This window comes from Ahaetulla prasina, chromosome 3 (assembly GCF_028640845.1).
Source record: "Ahaetulla prasina isolate Xishuangbanna chromosome 3, ASM2864084v1, whole genome shotgun sequence".
Lineage (NCBI taxonomy): Eukaryota > Metazoa > Chordata > Lepidosauria > Squamata > Colubridae > Ahaetulla > Ahaetulla prasina.
Window position 1 is genome coordinate 17,403,210 of NC_080541.1, and position 17,213 is coordinate 17,420,422.

A 17,213-nucleotide genomic window follows, 5' to 3' on the forward strand; every position below is an offset into this window, starting at 1 on the left:
TCTGAGAGTAACACCCACTGAAGTCAATGGCACTTATTTCTGACTGAGTAGGTTCAGACAGTTAAAAACACTGGCTGTCTTCCCATTTCACTCAGCCAGGCCTCACTTGAAAGAATGAAGATTCAGCTAAATCAGTCACGTTCCTAGTGATGCAATGAGAAACTTTTTCTGGAATGGATTGCTGCAGAAAAGAAGAAAGGGGAAGAGAAAAACAGAGTGAGGGAATCAAGATCACGTGAAGTGTTACCGTGTTTTTCGGAGTATAAGACATGCCTTCCCCCCCTAAAAGAGGGTGGAAATGTTGGTGCATCTTATACACCAAATAAAGCCATTTTTGGCCTCCCGAAGCCCCACCCCACTTGCTCCATTTTTGTGAAAAACAGACCCTTTTTTCACCCATTTTTTGCAAAAATGGGGGCGTTTTTGCCCTCCCCTGGCCCCCAGGAGCACTTTGCAAGCCTCCCAAACCCTCTATGCACCTTGTCTTTGCAAAAAATGGGACACACAGAGAGTTTGGGAGGCCTGCGGAGTGCTCCTGAGGGCCAGGGAGGGCAAAAACTATTTTTTTTTCGTGCTTATGTCTTTGAAAACTTGGTGTGTCGCATACACGGATGCGTCTTAGAGTCCGAAAAATACAGTAATACCACTTGATAATGCCTTGGTAAGGCCACACATGGAATACTGCATTCAGTCACCACGATGTAAAAAAGATGTTGAGACTCTAGAAAGAGTGCAGAGAAGAGCAACCAAGATGATTAGGGACAGTGGTGGGATTCAAGTAATTTAACAACTGGTTCTCTGCCCTAATGATTTCTTCCAACAACCAGTTTGTCAAACTGCCCAGAAAGTTAACAACCGGTTCTCCCAAAGTGGTGCGAACTGGCTGAATCCCACCATTGATTAGGGGACTGGAGGCTAAAACATATGAAGAACGGTTGCAGGAACTGGGTATGTCTAGTTTAATGAAAAGAAGGACTAGGAGTGACATGATAGCAGTGTTTCAGTATCTCAGGGGTTGCCACAAAGAAGAGGGAGTCAAGCTATTTTCCAAAGCACCTGAGGGCAGGACAAGAAGCAATGGGTGGAAACTAATCAAGGAGAGAAGCAATTTAAAACTAAGGAGAAATTTCATGACATTGAGAACAATTAACCAGTGGAACAATTTGCCTGCAGAAGTTGTGAATACTCCAACACTGGAAGTTTTTAAGAAGAGATTGGACAACTGAAATGGTATAGGGCTTCCTGCCTGAACAGAGGGTTGGACTAGAAGACCTCCAAGGTCCCTTCCAACTCTGTTATTCTATTCTAACTTTAAGGCACTTTCCTCCAAAAAAGTACCAACGACTCACCAGAGGCTATTCCTCAGTAGGCAGTATCTTTTTTAGTCTTGAGTTATACCAAGTGGGCAATGTCAAAGTTTTCAGCCGTAATCTTTGCAGGATGATTCACGCACTCTTGTTTCCAACTATTCGAGTCGAGTTGAGTCTAGTCTAGTCTAGTCTAGTTTAGTCTATTTTGTCTGGACCAGAATCTGGCAACAACTGGTGAAGAAACCCACTGGAAATTTATCCAATCAATGGGATTTTCTTTATCATAAACTGCTGTGCTCCTGAAAGGAAGTCCTCATTTTATATACATCTCCTTCAGCCCATGCCTTTTAAAATCTATTTCATCTGAAATATTTTATATTCTACCATTTCTGGGAGTTCCAACCTTACTCATAACTTGATTAGGACTTCAACTCCCAGAGTTCCTTTGGGAGAACTGAGGAATTCTGGGAGTTGAAGTCCACAAGTCTTAAAGTTGCCAAGGTTGGAGACACCTGCTCTGGGGGATGTCATGGCAAGTTTCACTCCTTCAAAACAAAATTAAAATTTAAGGACTGGGTTTAACATAGGCAACTTTAAAAAGCCACAATAACGAGAATCAAAGGGAAAGATCTTTCAAGCGGGAAATGGCCGAGAGCCGGCAATGCAATTGTGGTGCACCGGAATAAACTATAATAAACATTCTTGTTGAAGAATGTCCCCTCAGGAAGTTTCAAGGCACCTGGAATGATCCCTCCACAGCCACATCAAAAGCAGTTACCGTATTTTTCGGACTATAAGACGCACCGGAGTATAAGACACACCAAGATTTCAAAGAGGAAAACAAGAAAAAAATAGTTTTTGGCCTACGCGGCATTTGGTTTTTGCCCTCCGCAGCCCCAGGACCACTCTGCAGGCCTCCCAAACCCTCTGTGTATCCCATTTTTGTGAACAACGGGTCCACTTTTGCGAAAAACAGGCTCGTTTTCAGCCTCCCAACCCCCCCACGTGTCACGTTTTTGCCCTCCCCAGACCCTAGGAGCACTCTGCAGGCCTCCCAAACCTTCTGCACATCCCATTTTTGTGAAAAATGGGCCTATTTTTGGCCTCCCAAATCACCAAGGTGTCGCTTTTTTGCCCTCCCCAGACCCCAGGCTTCTGTAGGCCTCCTCTGCAGGCCCGCTGTAGGCCTCCCAAACCCTCTGCACATCCCGTTTTCATGAAAAATGGGCCCATTTTTCAGAAAAACAGGACATGCGGGGTGGGGTTTCGGGAGGCCAAAAATAGCTGTATTCGGTGTATAAGACACACCAACATTTCCACCCTCTTTTAGGGGGGAAAAAGTGCATCTTATACTCCGAAAAGTAAGATAGATGGTTAGCTACCTTAGCTATCGAATTATAAATCTATTCCATTGCAATTCTATGCCTCTATACGCTATACCAGTGGTCCCCAACCTTTCAGACCTCAGGGACCACTAAATTCATAATTTTAAATCCCATGGACCACTAATATGATCTGCTTAATGACCGGCTGGGTTGCGTGGCTAGGTGGTCATATGACTGAGTGAGCATGACCAACTTGATGTCACTCACATTGAGGGGCGCCTCGCCAACCTATACATTGTCCTATACAATGTATTTGTATAGGACAATGTATAGGTTGCCCTATATATTGTAAGCCGCCCTGAGTCTTCGGAGAAGGGCGGGGTATAAATGTAAACAAAAAAAACAAAAAAAAAACCTCTACTAGCCCCTCCTCTCCTACCCACTTCTCCCTTTCCTGCCTGGGCTCCTTAGGGCCCCAACAGGAAGCAGTTGTTGGAACTAAGCAGCCACCATGAGAACGAGTTGGCAAAACAGCTGGCTCAGTTCAAATTGGATCTGACCAAGAAGGAGGCTCAGCAGAAGCACCTCACTGAGGACTAGGAGCACAGGCTTTCCAAGCAGAAGGAAGACCTGCAGGAGTGCAAGGCCAGGTACCGGTGCCTGGAGGTTCAGCTGGCTGAGATGGTCAGCCAGTTTCAGGCCATGATGCAATCCCACTGGATAAGGTCCTCCGGCTTTTCATCACCAGCAGCACTTCCCTCCAGCCTTCATCCAAAGCCCTGCACCAGAAGCCTGAAGCAGACCCCAACCCACACAAAAAGACCCTGAAGGGGGAGACTATCTGAAGCAACACGTTCATTGTACATATCTGGTCCAGGGGGCATAGTTTGTGGACCCCTGATTTAGTGCAATATAAAAAATGCAAATAATTTTTCAGGGGACCACCAAAATTTTCTCACGGACCACCAGTGGTTCACGGACCACCAGTTGGTGACCACTGCTCTATACTACGGTGATTTTTATTATGGTTCATGCTTTATTTAAACTAAATTTATATATCAGTGATTGCATGACCTCTGTTCTGTCCCCCCTCACCTCCGTCAGAGCGATGGCTTAATTAGCCGGCACTGTCAGATCTGGCAGCAAAATAGCGTCTGCCAAGTATCTCTGTTATCTCCCTCGATGCCGATGAGTCACCCAGGAACAAACAGTACTTCAGCTCTTAGTTAAGCAGTTAATTTGCCTGCTACAAAGAGGCACAGCAGCTCTTGCTGCCTTTATATCCTGTGGGGTGTGGCTCCATGACTCAGCACTTCCTAGGCCTGCCCCACCCCTGCTTCTGTTGTTCCCGCCTCTCTTGCCTACGAAACCTAGGGTCCAGCCAGGCCTGATTGCCATTAGCTGGGTCTGGAGGTGTGGCTTGGGGAGGTGGGAAAGAGTCAGGGGACGGAGGCCTCGTTATCTCTTCCACCTGGCCTGCCTCTGGCTCCTGGAGCTGAGCCAGGGAGCCAGTGCTCCCGAGGTAAGTCCTGACGGCCCTTCCCTCTCACTTTCCAAGTCACTTTCTGGCAGGAGGCCCGGCTTGGGGGGCGCAGACACAACAACCTCTGTCATTGCCATATGCTAAATAAATAAAACAAGGAAAGAAGCCAGAGAGAGACCACTGTTAAGAGACTAAAGGCACGCGCAGCCTAAGTCCTTAAGTCCCAAATGCAAAAAGTTGGAAAGTTGGAACTTCACCTGTGCCAAAAATATCTCCTGCTCTTAGATACACTTTGTGCTTGCTCGAAGCATGCTCCAGGTTCATTTAGAAGGAAGTCACATCGAAGTCAACAGGCTTGATTGACATCCAGAGGAGTGAGCAACAGGATATATAGGTAGTCCTCGATTTACGACCACAGTTGAGCCTAACATTTCTGCCGCCGAGCGAAACATTGGTTAGGTGAGCTTGGCCCTTTTACAACCTTTCTTGCCTGTCAATCACTGCAGTTGTTAAGTTAGCGACATGATTGTTAAGTGAAACTGGCTTCCCCATTGACTTTGCATGTCAGAAGGTCCCAAAAAAGGGATCACATAATCCCTGGGATGCTGCAATGGTCATAAGTGTGAACCAATTGTCAAGCGCCTGAATGATGCAACATGGGGATGTTGCAAAGTTTTTCACACTTTTGTAAGTGTGAAAAAAAGTCTTTCACAAGTTTTTCCCACACTTTTGTAAGTGTGAAAAAAGGTCAGAAGCCACAGCTTTCAGTGCCGTGGCAAGTTCGAACAGCCACTAAACGAATGGTTGTAAATTGAGGACTATCTGTAATCCATGTTCTAGGTTGTCCCAAAGCTGCTTTTTCAGGAGGCAACTGGACTTCCTTGTTTTTTGTTTTTTTTTTGAAGATATTTTGCTTCTCATCCAAGAAGCTACTTCAGCTCTGACTGGATGGAGGGGAATGGAAAGATTTATATTCCTTGCAGAACGCTGGTCATTTGCATCCTTTTTAGAGAGTTGTTGAGGCCACTTGGAGGTTTATCTGTTTCCTCAGGGTCACCTGAGTGGTTCCTGTAGTCTGAATATTTTTCTCTTTCTTTCTGGAAATCCGTTCAACGGGTGTTCATCAGGGTTGAAATCCAGCAGGTTCTGACAGGTTCTGGAGAACCGGTAGTTGGAAATTTTGAGTAGTTTGGAGAACCGGCAAATGCCACCTCTGGCTGAGTGGGCTGGGAATGGAGATTTTGCAATATCCTTTCCCCAGGAGTGAGGAGGGAATGGGGATTTTGCAGTATCCTTCCCCTGCCACACCCACCAAGCCACACCACACCCACCAAGCTACGCCCACAGAACCGGTAGTTTAAAAAAAATGGCTTTCACCACTGGTGTTCATCCCAAATTGCATAGCATATTCTATGTAACAACTGCTGTGAATCAGTTGTGCCATAAAGCAGTCAAACAGCCTGCCCTTATGGAATTTTTTAGAATTTTTTTTTTTATTGGCCAAGTGTGATTGGACACACAAGGAATTTGTCTTGGTGCATATGCTCTCAGTGTACATAAAAGAAAAGATAAGTTCATCAAGGTACAACATTTACAACACAATTGATAGTCAATATATCAATATAAATATAAATCATAAGGATTGCCAGCAACAAAGTTACAGTCATACAGTCATAAGTGGAAAGAGATTGGTGATGGGAACTATGAGAAGATTTATAGTAGTGCAGATTTATTAATTGTTTGACAGTGTTGAGGGAATTATTTGTTTAGCAGAATGATGGCAGAATGAGGAGAAAACTGTTATTGTGTCTAGTTGTTCTGAAAGACACGGTAACTAAAAAAACAGCCCAATCTAGTTCCGTATATTGTCCAAATGCAGCTACACGGTCTTTAACTGATCTAGTCACACATGCTATGGGCAAATGCAGCCCACAATCATGTACAGGAACTCCTGTTCCTACTATTATTATACTACACTGAGCTGACAATTAGCCTGCATTGGATACAAATGAAGGAAGCCAATATTTAAAAGCTGCAATTCTGCACTTTCACAAGCTTTATTTATCCATGTATGTCCCTATGACAGGAGTCAGGGGATTGACAGGGGCTCAGGAGAACTAAAACTGAGGGAAGTTTCAAATCTTATTGTCAATTCATTTTAAATTTAGATTAAGGCAAGAGAGAGACGTTCAAACAAGTTTTTTGCTGAAGCTCAGGGCCGATTGCCAAAGGCAAAGAACTTTGGAATTCAAATCAAAATAAATACAGGTAAGACCTCGAGTTACGACTGTAAGGGAACCTGCCCATCACAGTTGTAATTCATGACCATTGTAGAGCAGGTCATATGACCGGTTTTATTTTACGACCTTTTTTGAGGAGGTTGTTATTCAATGTCAAGATCATAAAGCAACGGCCAGCTGTTAAGTTTCGGGCCCCAACAAGAGAGTATCATGGTGGGGGTGATTGTTGGAAGAACAGAAGATCCCACCTCCCCCCTGCATACTAGCTCCAACTCTTCCCATCTTTTAATTACAATTTCTGTATTTTATTGTTATTAGAAATATTTTTTTTAAGGTTTTAATCATTTAATGTTGCAAGCTGCCCAGAGTCACCTTGTGGCAAGATGGGTGACAAACCAGGAAGGAAGGAAGGAAGAAAGGAAGGAGAGAGGGAAGGTAGGAAGGTAGGAAGGAAGGAAGGAAGGAAGGAAGGAAGGAAGGAAGGAAGGAAGGAAGGAAGAAAGAAAGAAAGAAAGAAAGAAAGAAAGAAAGAAAGAAAGAAAGAAAGTGGGAAAGAGGGAGGGAAAGTAAGAAAGAGGAAGGAAGGAAGGAAGGAAGGAAGGAAGGAAGGAAGGAAGGAAGGAAGGAAGGAAGGAAGGAAGGCACTGCCGGCCATATTCACCTAACCTGCATAATCAAGTCACATTAAAGATTGAGTCTGCTGCCTTCATTAGATTTTTTCCTGGTTTAGCAAACACAAATGTTAAATTCAACAAATTCTACCAACCTGGAAATCTGGCTATTTTACTCTCATTTTTTTAAGGCGCTCCGTCACTGGAGGTTTTTAAGACAAGATTGGACAACCAATTGTCTGAAATAGTGCTTGAGCAGGGGATTAGACTAGAAGACCTCCAAGATCCTTTCCCACTCTGTTATTTTGTTATTCAACCACTCGTTCTCCTTGGCACTGAGATGACCTGTTTCCCATTTATTGAGGACTTGTCCTCACCATACGACCCCCTTAGGACTAACTTGCCACCCAGGAGGCAGACGTCAGATCCAGGTGATCTGGCACAAAAATCCATTGAAGAATGCATCAAAGATTCTTAGGGAAACACTTGGAAACATCCCTTTTGCCAGGAATTTCATATGCAGGAAGTCAAATCAAATGTTTTTATCGCAGCTGCACATCTCACCCCTGCAAAGGAATGTGAGTGCACCGGAAAATTACCAGGTTTACTTCAGAAGTTGCCTTTCTCTGCCAACAGATCCTGGAATTTATGCTGAGTGTAACTCTGAGCTGAATGCAGTCTTTTTCCAGTCCAGGGGCCCAGTTCTGCAATCAGGAGTAGCAGCACATAGATTAGGGGTCGGCAACCTTAAACACTCAAAGAGCCACAAAAGTCCTAATCGGAAGCCCCCCGTTCCAATTCTGGAGCTGACTGGAAGTCTGGTTCCCCCATCATAGTCTCCTCCTAACATGGCGTCCTTTTTCCTCTGACAACTGGAAGTCGGTTCCCCCACCATAGAGTCTACTCCTAGCGCAGCATCCATTTTCCTCTACCTGTCCTAACCGAAAACCCTATCAGTTGTGGAGCCGACCAGCAACAGGGAGCCGCAGCAGAGGGATGAAAGAGCCACATGTGGCTCCAGAGCCACAGGTTGCTGACCCCTGATGTAGACCATGTGCAATTTGTGAACCTTTTTGTGTTCTGTTTTGGAGGGAGCCGTGAACACTGATAGGGAAATTGACAGATTTAAAAGATTAACAGAGTTGGAAGGGACCTTGTAGGTCATCTAGTGCAACCCCCTGCCCAAGCAGGAGACCCTACACCATTTCTGACAAATGACAGTCCAATCTCTTCTTGAAAGCCTCCAGTGATAGATCAAAATAGAATAATAATAGGAGTTGGAAGGGATCTGGGAGGTCTTCTAATCCAACCCCGTTTCAAGTGGGAGACCTTATATTCCAGGGGTCTCCAACCTTGGTCCCTTTAAGACTTGTGGACTTCAACTCCCAGAGTCCCTCAGCCAGCAAAGCTAGGAGTAGACTCTATCGTGGGGGAACCGACTTCCAAAGCTGGCTGAGGAACTCTGGGAGTTGAAGTCCACAAGTCTTAAAGGGACCAAGGTTGGAGACCCCTGTTATAGACCTTATCCCAAAGGTGGTTTTTTAAAAAAAATATTTTATTTTAAAGACAACTGGATTTTCTTTGTTCTCCTTGAAGATGTTTCACTTCTCATCGAAGAAGCTTCTTCAAGGAAAATAAAACATCTTCCAGAAGAATAAAGTCCAGTTGCCTTTTTTTTTTTTAAAGCACCTTTGGAACAACCAATGTCCTTACCACTTTCAAAGGTGCTTTTTCAGGAGGCAACTGGACCTTCTGGTTTTTTTCTTTTGAAGATGTTTTGCTTCTCATCCAAGAAGCTCTGGCAGGATAATGGGGGGGTATGGAGAACCTCTACAGACTTTTAGTAAGTGAGTTGTGCCCAATTTTATGACTTTTGCCACGGTTGTTTTTGTTTTTTGCATTTATATCCCGCCCTTCTCCGAAGACTCAGGACGGCTTACACTATGTCAAGCAATAGTCTTCATCCATTTGTATATTATATACAAAGTCAACTTATTGCCCCCAATAATCTGGGTCCTCATTTTACCTACCTTATAAAGGATGGAAAGCTGAGTCAACCTTGGGCCTGGTGGGGCTTGAACCTGCAGTAATTGCAAGCAGCTGCTGTTAATAACAGACTGTCTTACCAGTCTGAGCCACAGAGGCCCTTAAGTGTTAAGTGAATCGCTGCAATTTAGAAACCAGTTGTGCCATTATGCTTCCCCATTGATGCTACTTGTTGGAAGACAGCTGGGAAAATCACAAATGACGGTCGCAGGACCCATGATGTGGCAACTGGGCCTCTGTGGCTCAGACCGGTAAGACAGTCTGTTATTAACACAGCTGCCTACAATTACTGCAGGTTCTAGTGCCACCAGGCCCAAGGTTGACTCAGCCTTCCATCCTTTATAAGGTAGGTAAAATGAGGACCCAGATTGTTGGGGGCAATAAGTTGACTTTGTATATAAATATACAAATAGGATGAAGACTATTGCTAACATAGTGTAAGCCGCCCTGAGTCTTCAGAGAAGGGCAGGATATAAATGCAAATAAAATTAAAAAAAATAAAATAAAAAAACTGTCAGAATTACATGCCGGTTGCCCAGTGGCCAAATTTTGATCACATGACCATGGGGACGCTGCAAAGGTGGTGTAAGTGGTTGTAAGTCACTTTTTTTCCCCAGTGCTGATGTAATTTTGAAATGGTTGCTAAATGAATGTCTATGGAGAGTCTATGCTGAATGAATGGTTGTTAAGTCAAGGATCTCCTGTATACTGGCTACTTAAAAGACATGCTAGTAGCAGAGGTAGGTTTCAGCAGGTTCTGACCAGTTCGGGAGAACCGGTAGTGGAAATTTTGAGTAGTTCGGAGAACCGGTAGTAAAAATTCTGACTGGCCCCGCCCCCATCTATTCTCTACCTCCCAAGGCCCAACTGATAGGGAGGAAAAGTAAGGTTCTACATTTAGGCCAAAAAAACAAAATGCACCAGTACCGTATATGTGGTACCTTGCTCAATAGTAGTACCTGTGAGAGGGATCTTGGAGTCCTAGTGGATAACCATTTAGATATGAGCCAGCAGTGTGCAGCAGCTGCTAAAAAAGCCAACACAGTTCTGGGCTGCATAAACAGAGGGATAGAATCAAGATCACGTGAAGTGTTAGTACCACTTTATAATGCCTTGGTAAGGCCACACTTGGAATATTGCATCCAGTTTTGGTCGCCACGATGTAAAAAAGATGTTGAGACTCTAGAAAGAGTGCAGAGAAGAGCAACAAAGATGATTAGGGGACTGGAGGATAAAACATATGAAGAACGGTTGCAGGAACTGGGTATGTCTAGTTTAACAAAAGAAGGACTAGGGGAGACATGATAGCTGTGTTCCAATATCTCAGGGGCTGCCACAAAGAAGAGGGAGTCGGGCTGTTCTCCAAAGCACCTGAGGGTAGAACAAGAAGCAATGGGTGGAAACTGATCAAAGAAAGAAGCAACTTAGAACTAAGGAGAAATTTCCTGACAGTTAGAACAATTAACAAGTGGAACGACTTGCCTTCAGAAGTTGTGAATGCTCCAACACTGGAAATTTTTAAGAAAATGTTGGATAACCATCTGACTGAGATGGTGTAGGGTTTCCTGCCTGGGCAGGGGGTTGGACTAGAAGGCCTCCAAGGTCCCTTCCAACTCTGATGTTATGTTATGTTATGTTATGTTATGAAATGGGAATTTTGCAGTATTCTTCCCCTGGATTGGGGAGGGAATTGAGATTTTACAATATCCTTCCCCTGCCACGCCCACCAAGCCATGCCATGCCCATCAAGCCACGCCCACAGAACTGGTAGTAAAAAAACTTTGAAACCCACCACTAGCTAGTAGGGATGTCTATGGAGATTCTCAGTCATCCAGGTCATGGTTAACCCAAAGGTGCTTTTTCAAGAGGCAGCTGGACTTTCTGTTTTTTCTCTGAAGACGTTTTGTTTCTCATGCAAGAAGCCTCTTCAGCTCTGACTGAATGGTAGGGAATGGAAGGATTTATACTCCTTGCAGACAGCTGGTCAGTTGCATTCTTTTGAGAGGGTCATTGAAGGCCACTTGGAGGTTAAGCTGTGTCCTCAGGGTCACCTGAGTGGTGCAAATGGGTTTGGAGCCTTCTTGGCTGCAGGATATTTTCTGCCTTTCACTGTTGAAGATACAAACCCTTCCATTCCCCACCATCCAGTCAGAGCTGAAGAAGCTTCTTGGATGAGTAATAGTAATAGTAACAGTAATAATTTAATTTTTATACCCCCCTTCTCCCGAAGGACTCAGGGCGGTTTACAGCCAGAAATAAAACCAACAATGAATAAATACAATACAATTAAAACCAATATTAAAAAACTTATTAAATTTGGCCCATAATTAAAATACATTAAAAAACCCTAAATTAAAATTAATATAATTATGCCACTCCTGCGCGGAAGAATAGATACGTCTTCAGCTCGCGGCGAAAAGTCCGGAGGTCAGGAAGTTGTCGAAGTCCTGGGGGAAGCTCGTTCCAGAGGGTAGGAGCCCCCACAGAGAAGGCCCTCCCCCTGGGGGCCGCCAGCCGGCATTGTTTGGCTGATGGCATCCTGAGGAGGCCCTCTCTATGGGAGCGCACGGGTTGGTGGGAGGCAAATGGTAACAGTAGGCGGTCCCGTAAATAGCCCGGTCCTAAGCCATGAGAAGCTAAAAATCTTCCAAGAAAAACCAGAAAGCCGAGTTGCCTCTTGGAAAAGTAGCTTTGGGCTAGTAGGAATGGCTTCTACCTCTCCAAACTTCAGAAACTCAACAGAGCATAGTGCTGGAGATACTGACCTGGAATCAGGGAGACCTGGGTTCAAGTCCATCTTCACTCGTGGACACTGCTTGGGTGACCTTTGGCCCGATCTCTCTTTCACTCTCTCTCTCTTTCTCATTCACCCCAATTTCCATCACAAGGTTGTTGCTTTGGGAGGAGGATGCAATGCTATGTATAGCTCCATGATCTCCTGCGCAAAAGGCATGTTATCAAGATGACACACACAGAAATAAATAAAATGACAAATGGCACACATTTTTATTTCCTAAGAATGCCCGTGGGAGAAACAAAGATGTCAGGTTTTGCAGCATGACAGCCTCCTTAATTCCTTTTCTGGAAAAGTATTATTTTTAAAAGCTCTTTTTAAAGAAAATCTAAAGGGACAGAATCCTGGCAGGCAGGCAGGCAGGCAGGCAGGCGAGGGAGATACCACAAGCACCAGTTGGGGGGGTGGGGGGGTGTCCAAAGTTTTTTAACACCAGTCAAAAATTCTGGGAGTCTCTGGAAACGTGGTTTGAATGATACGGAGTCGAGTTCAAAGACTGACATAGTTTTTTCCATCTTCTTTTCCTTTAAAAACAAACAAACAAACTCCTAGACAGCAACCTCTTGCATCTTTAAGAACCAAACAAATCTGCCGATGCTTAAGGATTCCCCCGAGTGTGTAAACATCACCTTCCTTTCTTTTCCCGCACGTTTCCATATTCCACACATTTAGAATCACAGAATGAATCTTCTAAAACAGATGGCGGTGGCGGCGGCCCTATATGAGCCTCCAGCAATGGCATTTCTTTTAAAAAAAAAAAAAACTTAAAAGAGCAACCCGCAGAGTGGTGCGGTGGCCTAGAGGTGGTGCTCTCGCCTCCCAATCAGGAGGCTGTGAGTTTGAACCTAGGTAGGGGCAGATATTTCTCTCTCTGGGCACAATGAGATTATATCTGCTGAATAAAACTCTGCATTGGTGACAAGAAAGGCATCCGGCCAGTAAACCCTTAGCTCCGTTCAGTTGCCCAGACTCCACCCCGCAAGAGATTATGGGGTCATTGAAAGAAGATGATGAAAAGAGCAACCAGCAAACCAATCAATGATATTTGAGACGAGTCTAATTTTTTTTGGGGGGGGGGGAAATGAATCCCAGACCACTTAGTAAGTCAATCATGGAGATAAAGTGGCCTTCTTTTTGTGGTTCAGTTGCTTAGTCATGTCTGACTCTTTGTGATACCACAGACCGTAGCACACCAGGCCCCCACTATCTCCTGAATTTGTCAACGACACGATCTAACCATCTCTTCCTCTGATGTCCCCTTCCCCTTTTGCCTTCTGTCTTTCCCAACATCAGGGTCTTTTCCAAGGAGTGCTCTCTTCTTTGCATTTGGTGGCCAAAATACTTGAGCTTCAGTATCGGTCCTTCCAAGGAACAAGCAGAGTTCATTTCTGTTGTGGTCCGCCAGCAGCCTGCGGAGCTGGCAATGGAGTCGGACAGTGATGAGGCTGAGGAAGAACATGGGCCAGTCCTGGAGGCTGGGGAAGGCCCGGATGAGGGCTCTGTCTCAGAGGCAGAGGTGGGCCAGGGCCACCCGGGAGTGATGTATGGACTCCAGAGCCTCCAGAGGCTGACAGTAGTGAGGCAGACGAACAGGAGGAGCCTGTTCCTAATGCACACATGAGAAGAGATAAAGCAAAGAGGATGACTCAGGAGTAGGGCCAAGAGATGATTGGCCCCTCCCATAAGGCTTAAAAGACCAGCAACGGCATTTGGGCTCTTTGCCGGAAAACAACGTTGATAGCTTTGTCTTGTTGCATTTATTTTGTATTGGTGTCTTCTGAACGTTTGCCAAGAAAGGCCTTTGGCAGTTTGCCTAATTGGACCAAGGTTGGTGATAGGACTGAGGAAGTGTTGGGAGGAATTTGCTTTATTTTAGTTGAACTACGCTGAGAATGAGTTAATTCTCAGCTGTTATAATAAAGTTTGTTTGTTTTTATACTGACTGAGTTTCCTACCTATTTGGGCCTGGGTCACAACAATTTCCTTTTGGATTGACTGATTGGATCTCTTTGCAGTCCAAGGGATTCTCCAGAGTTTTCTCCAGCACCAAAAATTGCCTTATCCCAGGTTTTTTTATTTGTAACACACCTTATGTTATTTTACATAAATAACTCGACGTGGTGAACATACCTAATATTCCTTCCTTCTCCTATTTTCCCACAATAATCCTATGAGGTGAATTGGGCCAACAGAGAATGACTGGCCCAAAGACAGTTAGCCCATTTTCATGCCTAAGGAGTGATTAGAACTCACAGCCTCCTGGTGATTGGGTCAAAGTCACCCAGTCCATTTTCATGCCTAAGGCGGGACTAAAACTCACAGTCTCTGGTGATTGGCCCAAAGTCACCCGGTCCATTGCCTAAAGTGGGACTAGAACTCACAGTCTCCTGGTGATTGGCGCAAAGTCACTCAGTTTATTTTCATGATTAAGGCAGGACTAGAACTCACCGCCTCCTGGTGATTGGCCCAAAGTTACCCAATTTATTTTCATGATTAAGGTAGGACTAGAACTCACAGTCTCCTAGTGATTGGTCCAAAGTCACCCAGCCAGTTTTAATGCCTAAAATGGAGGGTGGGGGGAATGACTAAAACTTGCCATCTCCTGATGTCTCTCCTGGTGCCTTAATTGCTAGACCCAGATTAGTCTGTTTATACTATAGATCCAGCCCAAATAGGGAGAGGATTTGTTAGAAGTTTCTACAAGCTGAGAGAGCAGAATTGCTTTCCAGCCACAAGCCCTGACCCCACCAGACTTGGCACCCAGCATGGGAAGGAAGCAGATCGCTGCTCTGATCTCCCCACTTGCAATCGGCAGAACTCCCTCCCACCCCCATGCCCACGGTGCACAGCAAGGAATGGGGCAACCTGCTATGTTCTCCCCACCCCCAATCCCCAGCACCGAAAACCCACCTTCCATCATTCAAACAGTTGCGATTTCCAACTGATGGAGGGAGGGAGGGAGGGAGGAAAGGATGGAAGGACATGATGGGAATTGGGAGGGCAGATGGGCGGAAGGAAAAGGAGGGAGGAAGGAAGGAAGGAAGGAAGGAAGGAAGGAAGGAAGGAAGGAAGGAGAGGGAGGGAGGGAGGGAGGGAGGGAAGGAAAAGGATGGAGGAAGGAAGGAAGGAGAGGGAGGGAGGGAGGGAGGAAGATGATAGGAGGGTAGGGAGAATGGAAAGTAGGAAGGAAGGAAAAGGAGGAAGGAAGGAAGGAAAGAAGGAAGGAAGGAAGGCAGGCAGGAAGGAAGGAGAGAGAGGGAGGGAGGGAGGGAAGGAAAAGGAGGGAGGAAGGAAGGAAGGAGACCGAGGGAGAGAGGAAGGAAGGAAGGAAAAGGATGGAGAAAGGAAGGAAGGAGAGGGAGGGAGGGACGGAGGAAGATGATAGGAAGGAAGGGAGAACGGAAGGGAGGGAGGGAGGAAATGGATGGAAGGAAAGAAGGAAAGGAAGGATGGAAGGAAAGGCATGAAGGAAGGAAGGAGATGATGGGAAGGGGGGAGGACGGATGGAAGGTAAAGGAGGAAGGAAGGAGAGGGAGGGACGGAGGAAGATGATAGGAAGGGAGGGAGAACAGAAGGTAGGAAGGAAGGAAGGAAGGAAACGGATGGAGGAAGGAAGGTAATTGAGGGAGAGTGGAAGGGAGGGAGAAAAAGAGCGGCGGGAGGACCCGATTCCCAGCCAGGGGAGATCGCGGGATCTCTCCTTCGAAAGGCCTGGCGAGAAGCGATCTTCTCCCTCCCTCTCCCCCCCTTTTTTTTAAAAAAAAACAAAAAACAAGGCACAGGAGCTTAACATAAAGAAAAGTTGGCCGTTCCCGCCCCGGGTTGGACAGCAACCGGCTCGGCTACAGCGCCCCTCCCCTAAAAGGAGGGTGTGTGTGCGTGCGCGCGCGTGTATGTCTCCGTGTGTGTGAGTGTGTAAGGTGGGGGGGGAACGGATTGAACTCCTCCTCTCCCGCCCCCCCCACCCCGAAGGAAAGCTCCCTCCGCTGGCTGCGAGCGGCGCTGCGTCGAGAGCGGGGCACGCGGCGGCGGCGGCGGAGGGAAGCGCCTGGCGCCGCCGGGCTCTGCCGCTGGAGCGCGTGGCCCGCCGCGGACTGGGGCAGGCAGGCTGGCGGTGAGGGGGGGGCGGGGGGTGAGGGAGAGAAAGAAGCCGAGCTGGGCTGCCTTTGAAACGCGAGGAGGGGACGAAGACGACGAGACTCCCACGGCCGCGGAGGGGTGGTGGGTGCCTCTCGCCGGGCGAGCCACCCCGCCACCCACCCTGGGCTCTCCCGCTTGTTGCTCAGGCCGGTGGGCTAGACGGAAGGAAGCCCCCGGACCATGAAGGAGGAGGCGAGCGGCAACTCGGCGCTGCCCGCGATCGGCGGCTGAAGAAGAAGAAGAAGAAGAGCCCGACTGGGTGGGGACGGCCAAGGGGAGCGAGAGCAGCCTTGGGGGTTCCGCGTCCCTCCCGGAGTCCGAGCCTCTCTCTCTCTCTCTGCTCCCCGGCCGCGGCGGCCCCACCGAGCAACCGAACCCCCCCCCCCGCACCCGCCAAGCCTGGTAAGTTTCCAGCGCCGTCCGCCTCCATCATCGATCAGCCGCTCCGGACGACGGAGGAGGAGGAAGAGAGGCGGGGGCAGGTATGGGGAGTGGATCGGGTGACGGCAGCAACCCGGCGCACCTGGGCTGGCCGACGGGTTTGTTGTTTTGTTCTGAAGAGGCGGCCGGCCAGGTGAGTGGGACTCACCTGGGCTTGCGGGAGCCCTTCCCTCCTTCTCTCTCTCTCTCTCTCTCTCTCCCCCCCCTCCACTTCCCGCCGACTTGGATCCCAGGTGCTGAAGGAAGAAACTGATGGAGAAACCCTGGGGGGGGGAGGGGAGGGAAGGGAAGGGCCGCAGAAGGAGGGAGAGTCGCCGTTATAAAAAGTTTCCAAGCGGCCAGGAGGCAATGGAAGGCGGGGGGATGGGGGGGGGGGCCGAGCCAGCGTTTGGAAGGGGTTGGATTATTACCACCATCACTCCGTGCCTCCCTCCCTGCTTTCGAAAGAAGGGAGGTAGGTAAATAGAAGGGACCCTTGAAGGTCTTCTAGTCCAGCCCCCTCCTGGAAGGAACCCTTGGAGGTCTTCTAGTCCAGCCCCCTACTCTGACAGGAGGAGACCCTATATTTCTTGTTTCAGACAAGTGGCTGTCCAGTCTCTTCTTAAAACCCTCTGGTGATGGAGCCCCCCATCACGATTTCTGAAGGCAAGGCAAGCCACTCCACTGGTTAATTGTCCTAACTGTTAGGAAGCTTTGGTTTAGCTTTGGAAAAGGCTTCCATCCTTTCAAATAACTGTTAAAAAACCCATTCTGGTGTGCCTCTTTAATTTTTTGCTTTAGGCTCAAAACAGGTGTTGGTTTATGGATGTGTTAGTTTACTTAT

General features: G+C 47.0%; 1 protein-coding gene and 1 long non-coding RNA gene across 4 annotated transcripts in view; one reads left to right on the forward strand and one right to left on the reverse strand.

The window, feature by feature from the left end:
- Nucleotides 1-16,405, reverse strand: LOC131195216 (uncharacterized). Its single transcript, XR_009154380.1, has 4 exons — nt 16,340-16,405; nt 11,781-11,953; nt 7,569-7,673; nt 1-181 (listed from the first exon to the last, which is right to left on the reverse strand). It is a non-coding gene; the product is annotated as an uncharacterized LOC131195216 (long non-coding RNA).
- LRATD2 (LRAT domain containing 2) overlaps nt 15,712-17,213 on the forward strand; it is a 16,196-nt gene continuing 14,694 nt past the window's right edge. Inside the window, exon 1 of one of the 3 annotated variants that reach the window (XM_058176960.1) lies at nt 15,712-16,351. The gene's annotated coding sequence lies outside the window, so the exon portion shown is untranslated. Of the gene's footprint in view, nt 16,352-16,399; nt 16,524-17,213 lie in introns of those variants that run through there. The other 2 variants (XM_058176959.1, XM_058176961.1) reach the window with 2 other exon arrangements.